The sequence below is a fragment of the Alexandromys fortis genome, unplaced genomic scaffold (assembly GCF_014885135.2).
Source record: "Alexandromys fortis isolate MF-2015 unplaced genomic scaffold, M_Fortis_MF-2015_v1.1 scaffold_180, whole genome shotgun sequence".
NCBI classification, from domain to species: Eukaryota; Metazoa; Chordata; class Mammalia; order Rodentia; family Cricetidae; genus Alexandromys; species Alexandromys fortis.
In genome coordinates this window covers 763228-775117 of record NW_026068143.1, presented here as the reverse complement: position 1 = coordinate 775117, position 11890 = coordinate 763228, and the positions used below count along the sequence as shown (strand labels likewise).

At 35.7% G+C, this 11890-nt stretch overlaps 1 protein-coding gene and 1 pseudogene across 1 annotated transcript in view; both read right to left on the bottom strand.

Annotated features, from left to right (window-relative positions):
• The window catches only part of LOC126491286 (atherin-like), a 293010-nt gene that overhangs the window by 82926 nt on the left and 198194 nt on the right, over positions 1–11890 (bottom strand). The gene's annotated exons all lie outside the window — the stretch shown is intronic.
• On the bottom strand, positions 3049–4007 carry LOC126491301 (60S ribosomal protein L6-like; annotated as a pseudogene).

Genomic DNA, 11890 nt, shown 5'->3' with positions numbered 1-11890 from the left:
ATGGGAGGCGGCGGTGGGGAAGAGACAGAAATCTTTAATAAATAAATATATAAATTAAAAAAAAAAAAAACGACCACAGCAGAGCTTACTGCGTGTGACAAATTGGAAATTTCCTAAGCACATGCACTACTGTCACATTCCCTGTAGTGGTGCCCTGGTGCAGTTCTTGCCAAGTGACAACTTCTGCAGCTTCCGGTTTGTGCTCCTTGCCTGTGAGTTCTTGATTTCTTGCTCCAGGCAATTGCTTTTAATTTCTCAAGCAATGCATATTTCTCAGTATTTAACCAGTATCAAGACAGGAAACTAAACCAGTTCAGAACCATTCCTGTCACCACCAGTTGCATTGCTTCTAGTCGTGACTCTGAAACCATGACATCTGCTAGAAAATAAAGATTACAATTTAGTGGATCACATAACAGGTAATTAATAAATCAATATGGCAGACTACATTAATATTTAAGCTTTTAGTAAGTTTTTTTGCTAATACTATGGATTATATTCTGCAAGGCTTATATGGCTATGGTGATACTTCCATTTATTGGATATTGGGCCTTGTTTTTTTTTTTTTCCATATTCTATCCTTAAGAAAGAAAAGTAAATTTTATGTGGAAGTTCATTGATGCTCTTATCTTCTCTGAAATAGACTGGTGTTGCCAGGAGCAGACATGTCTCATTGTCATAAAAAAAGAACCTTTGTGGTTAAAACAACTTAAATGCCATATTCTGTAAATCTTTGAAGTTTTTGAAGATGACCTGTCTAAAATATGTCTGTGTTTGACCTTGAAAACATACCTAATGTGGCTACAAGTTTAATTATAATAGGTGATTAACTACTAACTTGCATTTCCTTTTAACCTAAACAATTGGTAATATTTTTCAAGAACTAGAAATTTGCATTACATTGTTAAGTGAGTTATAGAGGTACAATGCCTTCAACAAGAGTAGAAATATATGCACGGTATGTTCTATCAAAGTTAATCTCAATATACAAAATTGAGTCCAATTCATTGTAAAATATTTAAAAATAATAGCTGCTTTTTAAAAGTGGATTCAATAATCTGCCTTTTTATCTTATCATATCTATATCCTCCCATTTTTCTTTTCTGTTCCCTTTTTGGCAGGTGTTGGGGCCTTTGCACTGGATTTTAAGGTACTTCTAATATGGTGTCAGTCATATTGTCTGGGGACCTATCACAATATAAAAATTTAGAGGAAAATCTGAACAATAAGATCTGTTTTATATTTAGAAGACCTTTAAGAAGATTAATGTAATCAACCTACTTTACTTTGGACTCTCATTGTCATTGTAATAAACTCAGATGGGCACACTGTACATCTTGTACCATGTTCCCCAGTTCTCCCTTATGTGCCATCCATGCCCCTCACTAAGAATGGTGTCAGTGTATAAAAGATATGGCAATAAAACCTGTGAACACCCACTTACAGCAACATCATTAAAAATAAAAATGTATCCCCACAAGAAAAAAAAATAAAAGAATGTGGCACTTTTAGGATTGATACAGTCTTTACAGATTAATAATGAACAGCTAGTTGACAGAATTAATACCATAAAAATCAAAAGTTACATGAAAAAAGTAATACTATTAAAAAGATAACATTAATTTGAGGTACAAAATTGAATCCATATCTAAGGGTACTGAGAAGTTATCTGAAAGAATTCACACTGTTGAATTTGACAATCAAAATTTGTTAAAAAGCTATGATAGGTTAGCAGATAGATTATCTCTTCAGGATGGCAGTCTACACACTATCCAATTAATGTCCAAGGATGAGGTATTATCTTTAAAGGAGAAACTTCAGACCTTGGAATCGCATGTGCATAATGAGGCCCAGACGCTAGGTGCTTCAATGAAATCACTAGAAATATACACAGGCCAGAGATTCAAGTTTTACAAAGGACAATAGTAAAAAGACTTGAAATAATTAAGGAAATTATTGGAGCTGATGGACAGGGAAAGAAGGCACAAGGACAGGATTCAACATCAGCAGTAGCTTTCACAGATGACTTACCCAGGGTTTTAGCTTCCTAAACTGTAATCTACTCTGACAAAGCATCAAGGTCTAAAGGCCCAAAAGGATCCAAGGAAGGTAGATAAAAACCTATAGGAATGAATGTTCTAAAAGAAATTAAGCAAGCGGTTGTAACTTGTGGCTTTCATTTTTGCATTTGTTAGGAAGATGATAAAGACTTCGGCTTCTTGCATCAAGGCAACACCACATAACTGGATTCAGTTAGTTTCAGCAGTCCTGGATGATGGGTCCCAGTTGATGTTTAAATGTTATTTCAAAAAAGATGCAAAAGGTTTGGAACAAAAGGGAAGAGAAAACAGTGTTGAGACTTCCCAAGACCAAATTCTTTGTAATGGCACAGGTTTCAGTTTTTACAATGAACAAATCTTGTCCCTGTGCCACAAAGCAGCCTTAATACTTGGGACAGAATTAAAAAACTAGGAAAATGAATTTAATCATATACCAGCTAGTGTGGGATTTCTTTTAAGTGTCCTACTTTATCTGGTGCCCACATGGATTTAGACTCCACAACTACTGAGGAGATGGCCTAAAGACCTAGCCAGTCCTCAGCCCAGAAATTAATTCTCTCAATCCCACCTTCTTGGCTTTCTTTTACCTAAGCATTTTTGGAAGCCCTGCCACAACGGAGCTTACTGCATGCAGCAACTTGGTAATTTTCCAAGCACACACACACTACTGCCACATTTTCTAGTGTGTTTTTCTGGTGCAGTTCCTTGCTACATGATAATTTTTGCAGCTTACTTAATGCTTCATTAACTTTTAAGTTTCTTAATGCTAATGAGAAAGGGATGACAGAAGCAGAAAAAACATTTCATAATATAAAACTGAATTAAATCAGCCAGTTTATTTCAAGGATGTATTGACCTTGCAATGGAAGCCAGGAGATGTCTTATCTTGAGCAAGGGGTTTTGCTCTTGTTTCCATAGGAGAAGAAAAACTGTGGATACCATCAAAATTAAAAAAAAAAAAAAATTTGATTTGAAAAAGAGAAACCTCTTTTTTTTTTGACACATAAAGTTGTTTAATTAGGTTGTCAGCAATTTAGAAAACCAGTTTGTGAGGATACATCCCGTTCGTCACACAGAACTGAGAGCGCAGGTAGCCCTGCAGCTGAGGAACAGCTTTGATCTTTGGCAGAATCTGCGAGTCCACCACTTTCTGATCAGCCTTGCGCTGCTCTGTAATCTCATATTTCTCCTTCTCTGTGTCAAAAATCTCGCCCTCCTGATGCCTGGGCTAACACAGCTGCTTTTTCTTGAAGTAAGCATCAGTCAGATGTTTGGGGATTTTAACTGTGCTGATATCAACTTTTGTAGAGGTGGCGATGACAAACTTCTGATGTGTTCTTCTCAAAGGAACTCTGTTGAGGGCAAGAGGTCCTGTCACAAGCAGCAAACCACTGCCCAGTTGCTTCAGGAAAACCACTCTCTTGCCCCTGTGGCGCCCGGTAAGGATGATGAGGACAGTCCCAGGAGTGATGCTGGCATGCAGGCGTCTCACGTGCTGACTGAAGGGCTTTTTGCCATGACTCAGCAGCTTCCGAGGCACATCTTCAGTAGGATAATACCTGGGCATTTTTCGAAGCTTAACCACCCGGGTACCACCATTCTTGTCACCACCAACTGGTTTTGTGACAGTGGCAAGGACCTTTTCCTTTTCTTCTTCTTTTCAACCTTGGTTTTCGCAGCTGTGTATTTCCTTTTGTACATGGCCTTTCTGGAATACATAGCAGATCGGGAGTACCTGCCAATTCCTCTAACAAGGACTGGATTTTGGCTGCAATGGGGCTTCCCTTTCTTGAGCTTTTTAGCCTTAGGGTCACCCTTTTTGGCTGCACCAGCAGCAGGGGCATCACAGCCAGGCTTCTTGGCTGCAGGTTTCTTCTCTTTTGTATCAGGTTTCTCGCCTTTTTCACCCGCCATCTTGCAAGATGGGAAAGAGAACTAAGGTCCCGGCTTCCGGTCTATAAGCAATCGAGAAACCTCTTGAAGAAGAAAAATGACAGCTGATACAAAATGGTGGTGATAATTCAGGTGGTAAGGAAAGCATATAGGGTTAGGGAAGTGTACTGTTATTGTCTTTACAAGAAAATACTCATCTTCAAAAATTCAAGAGACCCTGGTTGTTTGAATGCTGACAGATGGAAAATTAACTATACACTGAGGATCATTGAGAAGAAGGAATGCAATTTATGACATCAGGTAACTGATACACATACATTTAAACACATACACACAAACATACATATATATGTAAATATATGAATATATAGAGCTGGTTTTGGAGTTGGACAATGACACTGACCTTATCTACATCCAAGCATGCTGTTAAAAGAAAAATTCAGAGTGTCTGTGCCATGTCAAGAGCTATCTGGTATGCGGCAGAAAGAAAAAAAGGATTTAGAAAAAAATTGTAATTTTCTTCAGATTTATTTTTGTTTCTATCATACCTTTCATTGAATATATATATATATAATGTATTTATGTATAAAACATGTTTAAATTTTCCACAATGAACAATGAATTTTCCTGCAGTAAACTTTGAAGTTTCCAGGAAGATCGGGCCCCACAATAACAATTTAACCTGCTTGATATGATATCATGATGGTGATAGTGCTACTATAAGACCTATTTTTGGTACCAACTGTTCAAGACAGTTACAACTTGGATAGCTGAAATGGTGCACTTTTTTACAACATTCTGGCAAATCCTCCAAATAGAAAGTTCAGAAAAACCTATAAAATACTCATAGACTAGGTGTAATTATACCGGACAGAAATCTTGGAACTATCATTTTAATTTCACAAGGTCCCATAGAAAGAGTATTGCCTTCATGACAGCTGGAAGTAATTATAGAAGACAAGGTCCCTTCTCCCAACAAAGTTTTTCCTCAGGATTAGGGACATCACTTAGGGATTGATTATAATTAGTATAGGATTTTGTGTTGGGGGAAAATTTTGTAGGATCAGGGATCTATTTGGAAAAAAAGAAAAATTGGATGGGATAATAAATTAGTGTGTGCTTACTCACATTAATAATAAAAGTGAGTAATAGAGTTAATACTTGTGAGCTATTATTTATAGACAATTTACATTGGTATAGATTATTATATATTAATACAAATTTAAATTATATTGAATATGTTCCTATTTTTGTCCACCATATTTCTTTACCTAGGCAAAATTATTTTGTCACATTGTATGCATGAATGCTTTTACCTTTGCTTAAAACATTTCTTGTATATCGATACAATTTTATTATATATTTATCGTATTGCAAAGTACATTTCTACCTCCGATCAAGATAATTATACATTGTTTATATTTTGAGGTCCTTGTCCTCATTTGTTGCATAGTTATTTATTGTATAATATTCTAATATGAGGTCTTAATCTTTAAGATATATAGATATTAAGTATTATAGATCAATAGTCATCTATGTTTGTCATATTTATCGTTAGACTAATCAGGTTCCTTAGATACATGTAGATACATTAGAGACATGATTGCTCCTGGCAGCACCAGTCTATTCCCAAGAGAATGTTGAGCACCAAAGACACTACACTTGGAGTTTGTTTTCCTTTTGGCAAAACTGGCCTTTGGGCATGCTTCAACCATTGACAAGGTACATGGTATCCAGAAATGGATAAGCGGGACTGTCAAATCTTGCCAAGACAAGCTAAGACAGTTTTGAAAATTTTCCTGCCTCTGAAAATGGTCTGTAAGTTACTCTAAGCCTTAGCTAAATTTGGTTGCTTCAATATTGCAAATGAGACTTTGGGCGATTGCCCAGGTAGTCAGTTGTCTCTGTCACTTGTTGCACATTTTGGAAGTTGCTTTATTGTACTTCCTGCTTACTCAATTACTATTATTTCCCTTTTGGGTCTTTGATGGGAATGAAGATTATATTGTTGTAGTTGATATAATAATTATTTTATTTAAATACTTCAGAGACTGAATTAAGGTCCTAAGATACAATATTTTATCTCTTGTTGTATCCTTAAAGAAGAAATATTGCATCTGAGAATAATATGAGCAAAAGGGACAAGACCATGATGATGGTACCCACAGAAACAGCTGACTTGACCTAGTGAGAACTCAGTGACTCTGCACTGATAGTGGGGGAACGTGTACAGAATCAAAGTAGGCCCAGTGAATGTGGGGGACAGATGTTTATATCAACAGTCAAAGTCTACTCTCAGTTTTAATAAAGGAAGCAATTTTTTTTTTACAATGAATGGCCATAAGCAGTTTGATGAAGATAATTCTTTAAGTCAGATCCCCCCTTTGCAGGTATGTCAACCACTAATATTATCCATCACAAATTGTCCTATATCAGGTTCCTCTATTCTACCCACTAATCTACATGTCTTTGTGGAAGTATCACCCATTTTTATTACTGTGGACCTGTAATATAACTTTATATCTGATATAGTTAATTTTTCCATACTATTCTTTTTTTTTCCTGGGATTACTTTGACTATCTTTGCACTTTTATGCTGATAAACTTTGATATATTTTATCATGTCTGTGAAAAATGTCTTTGGAATCTTGATTAGTGTAATATTGCATGTATAAATTTTATTTAGTAGTGTTGATTTTATATAAAATGTCTTCCATAGGCCCATATGTGTTTTCATTAGTCACTCAGAGGTTGACACACTTTAGGGAAGCTATGAAATTTTGGGAAGGTGAAGAATTATTGGAATAAATATGTCATCATGGGCTAGATTTAAGGCTGAATAGCTTGGATCCATTTGCTTTTCTGTCTGCTTCCTAAGTGTGGATACACTGAAATTAACCAGTTCCCTGCTTCATTTGACTACTATATTCCCCAAAACTATGGACACTTCCTCCTAAATACTAAGTTAAAACAACCACATTCTCCAAGACATTTTTTGTGAGGACTATGTTTTACAGCAATAGAAAAAGAGACTAAAACAGAGAGTGGTACCAAGAGTAAGGGGCACAGCAGTGCAAATCTGTGTGGCTTTTAGGTCTCTTTTTCAAGAGGTAAATTTGGTAGACTTTGAGATCTGAGACTGGGAAAGCCACTAAAAAGTGTAAATAGAGCTTAATGTATAATTCTGGTTGGATCTTACAAGTTAATGATGCTAAGAAATGGTGGTCCAGCTCATTATGCTTCAGAAGCAAAGAAGGACTCTATGATGAACAAAGCCTTGGCTATTCATGAAACATTTTGGCACAAAATCTGACTATACTCTGCCCTCTTTGTGAGATCTTGTGTTTGTTAGATTTAAGGGGATATTCAAGCCATATATGCCTACAGTATCATAGCTATTGCTATGCACTTTATTTAGAGATTATGTATAAATTTATAAATGACTTTTTGAGCGCTTGGATTTTAGAAACAAGATAAATCTTAAATCTGATACTCCTCAGGTTAAGCCCTTCCAGAACACTCTCTGTATCTTGATTGTTGTTTCTCCAATTGCTATTGCTTCAGAGAGAGAACTTCTTTTATGACTTTATAAGCAAACTGCTAAAAAAATTCACATTCCAGAAGAATAATAGCTTCCAAGTAAGATTATAGACCTCAGGTTCCCAAACTCAAGGGTATCATTGGATTATAGTACATCTCCTGTCCCTATAATAAACACACTTCAATTAAATGTGCAACTAATACATACCCCTACCAAATCCTCTAATACATAAACCACATAAACAAGATTTTTTTTCTCCTTTGGTCTCAATGTAACAGATTCCCTCCTCTTCCCACAAATTCTTAAAATATAACTCATTTGTCTTTGGTAGTTCAGATTCTTAGTTCTCTCCAGGCTCCACCATGTTCCTTTTCTTACCTTTTCTCTTCTTTCTTTCCTTTCCCTTCCCTCCCATCTCCCCTTCTCTCCCCTTCCCTTCCCTCAATCCCTCCCTCCAACCTTCTCTCTCTCTCTCTCTCTCTCTCTCTCTCTCTCTCTCTCTCTCTCTCTCTCTCTCTCTCTCCCTCCTATGTAGCCTTGACTGTCCTAGGACTTGCTACATAGACCAGACTGGTATGGATTCATGGAGATCTCCCTGTTTCTGCTTTGCACATGCTGGAATTAAAGATTTGGAGTGTTGTGTAATAGTAATTTAAGATGTGTTACATTCATTTATGCTGTGAAATATTTGTTTAGTGATGTAAAGGTGTATTGCAATCTTTTATGTTACATTTATTTAATGCTGAGAAGCTGTGTTACTTCTGCTTTCTAAAACACCTGATTGGTCTAATAAAGAACTCAATGGTCAATAGTTAGACAGGAGAAAGAATAGGCGGGACCTACATGAAGACAGAATAAATAGAAAGGACGAGGAGGAAGGAAAGTAGGACCTTAAGGGCAAGCCATCTATTTATATAGCAAGCTAGGGAGTAAGAAATGAAGTTATATAAAATAGAGAGAGAAAAAGTCCAGAGGCAAAAGATATATATTAAAATTTAAGTTAAGAAAAGCTGGATAGAAATAAGCCAAGTTAAGACCAGGCATTCATAAAAAGGAATAAGTTTCTGAGTGTTTATTTGGGAGTTGGGGGGTGACCCCCCCAAGAATAAAGGATAAAAAACAATAATAGAAATGGACTACCATGCCCAGTATCATGTTCTTTCTGTTGTTCAATAAAGATTGCAATGTCAAGGAACAATCTCTTTATTGTCCTCTACAGAGTTAGAGACCTAATAGTGTGAGGCTTAATTGAAGAAAAAAATGGTATAATTAATTTATTTGGTGGAAGAAAATTAAAGGAATAACATTGTATCTGTAGGGTTGTTACTGCTGATTACCTTTATGCAGGTCTACAATGAAAGGGAGCAATAAAAAAAATTAAAAAATTTAAAAATTTGTATTTTGAAGCTGCGTAGTGGTGATGCACACTTTTAATCCTAGCACTTGGGAGGCAGAGAAAGATGGATCTCTGTGAGTTTGAGGCCAGCCTGGTCTATAAGAACTAGGTCCAGGACAGGCTCCATAACTACAGAGGAACCCTGTATAANAAAAAAAAAAAAAAAAAAAAAAAAAAAACCAAAAACCAACAAAAAAAACCATTATGCATAGATCACTGGAAAACTTAAGATTGTAGCCAAAGCATGCAGTGAAAAAGGCATACATTATATACATTAATATCATTAATGAGAAGCACTGTCCTTTACACTGGAAAAATAGCAATGATACTCTAAAGTCAAGACTCCACGTAGGAAAGTCTCTAAGTTACGAAAAGAAACGAATAAAAGGGTTTTCTGCTCCTGGAAATAAATTAGCTAGAGAAGTTTTCATAAGTTTTAGTATATAATTACAATTGCTATCTGAGGGGCCAGATTCCTTCCCACGTTACCAGCAGAATATCTAAGTGTTGACTATATGTTTTTTTTTTTGTTTTTTTTTTTGTTTTTTTTTTTTTTTTTTTTTGTTTTTGGAGGCAAGATTGGAGAAAATGATACAGATTATTTTCCCTAGTTTCAGAAAAAAAAAAAAAAAGTTAAGACCAGGCAAAATGTGGCAGGATCAGACTCCCTATGAGGATATCATGAGAGGCTATACATAAAGTTGAGATACATCCTGGATTATGATGGAAATCACAAGGTATTAGAAATATCAGAGCTGTGGACTATCCCCCAAGAAGGGATGCATACAGTAAGTTGAAAGAAATAATCTTGCAGGAATTAAAACTGGAGGGAAAGTGCCACCTAAGTCCTCTAATATGTAAGCTCCAGATTTCTGACTTAGAGTTTTAGGGTTTGTTGTTTTACCATTATGTTTTAGTCTCCTTTTAGTTCAGTTTTCCTCACTATTATCCTATTCATTCTTTTTAAAATGGGAGTATATGTACTGTGCCTTTACATATTAGAAGTATGAAATACTTTTGCAGAAGTAACAGAGAAGCATAATGCCTTGATGTTCAGAAGCAACTTTATAGTTTTGAACATTTGAGGCTGATAAATACCATTGAGGCTGTTGAACCAGGGACTAAGTGCACTTTACATTATAAGATTGCTATGAACATATGGGGACTAGGGGAATAATGCAGTGTTTTGAATATGAAATATATCTCATAGGTTCAGTATGTTTGAACTTGTCTTCATCTGGTAATGCTGGTTAGAAAATTAATGGAAGCTTTTTTGATTAAGATGTTCCTGAGATTTCTGTCTTAGAGTTTATTAATATAATGAGTTATATTTATTGATTAATATTTATTGGTTTATGTTTTTGAACCATCCTTACATCTTTGTATAAATCCAATTTCATCATAATTATTGATATTTTTGATGTGACCATGAATTCAGTTTATAATTGTTTTATTTAATATTTTTGCATCTGTGTTTATTAGGGAGATCAGTCAGCAAGTTTCTTATTTTTATTTTGTATTTATGTTGCTTTATTATCGGGTTAACTGAGTTTGTGTAAAAAAACAAAACATTGGGAACATTTCACTCTTTTCTGTTTTGTAGAACAATTCAGTAATTTAGGTAGTATTAATTTTATTTATTTTTTGAAAGCTACAGTAAAATTCTGTAGTGAACTATTCTGTATTCTTTAGGAGTGTTGTGGGAATTTTATTACTAGTTTAATCATTTTACGTGATATACACATATTTAAATTATTTCACTTTGTTTTAGCTTTGGTAAGTCATATATATTCAGGAATTCATCAGTTTCTTTTAGATTTTCCAGTTGAGTTGAAAATAGGTTTTTATGTTATGTCCTTATAGATTTCTAGATTATTTTGGCATTTGCTATGTCTCCTTTTTCACCTTCAACATTATGTTTTTTTTTCTCTTCCCTTCCCTCTTCTAAGTTCATCCACTGTTTCTCTTCATATATAGGCCTCCATGGATAAGAGCCAGCCATGCTATATCAAGTTGCAGTGAGACTAGACTCCTCCTCTTCTACTCCTCTTCTATTAAGGCTAGATGCGGCAATTTGGTAAGAGGAATGGGTCCCAAAAACAGGCATCAGAGTCAGAAACATACTCTGCTCTCACTGTTAGGAGTCCTAGAAGAAGACCACATTATACAACTGTAACATATATGCAGAGGGCCTAGGTTAGTCCCTTGTAGTGTCCCTGGATGTCAGTTCAGTTTCTGAGAGCTCTTTGTCCCCATGTTTGTTTATTCCATGGGTTTCCTTGTGTTGCCCTTGGTCTCACTGGCTCCTACAATCCTCTTTCACCCTATTCCATGGGAATCTGTGAGTTCTACCTAATGTTTGGTTCTGTGGCACTCAGTATATATTCCCATCAGTTGCTGGGTGAGGCCTTTTTGATGACAATGGGGCTAGGTCTAAACCTGTGATTATAGCATAATACCATTAGGAATCATTTCATTAGCTTTTTTTACCAGTTGTGTTTGGCTCTATCCTAGGTCTCTAAGTTATCCTGCCTCTGGGTCCTGGCCATTGGGGATGTTCTCTATCTCAGGGTATGGATTTTCAGCTGGAACAGTCATTAGATGTTCCCTACTACAATTTCTGTGCCATCTTTATCCCAGAAAATCTTGTAGGCAGGACAAATTGTAGGTCAAAAGGTTGTTGCCTGAGTTGATGCCCCAGTCCCTCCACTGGAAGACTTGCCTGGTTACAGAAGATGGCCAATTTAGGCTTCATGGCCTCCATTGCTGTGACTTTTCTCTACTATAACCCTCATAGATTCTTGGGAGTTCATAGTGTCTTTGCCACTGTATCTTTGTTATTAATTTCTTTCCTGATTTAATTGCTTATTACTGCCTATTAATTTGGATATGGTTTTTCTTGTTTTAAAAGCACCTTCAAGTATATCACGTTACTTACTTAGGAGACCTCACTTCTTTTTTTTTTTTTTAAATATAATTTTTTTATTGAAAAAAAAAAAG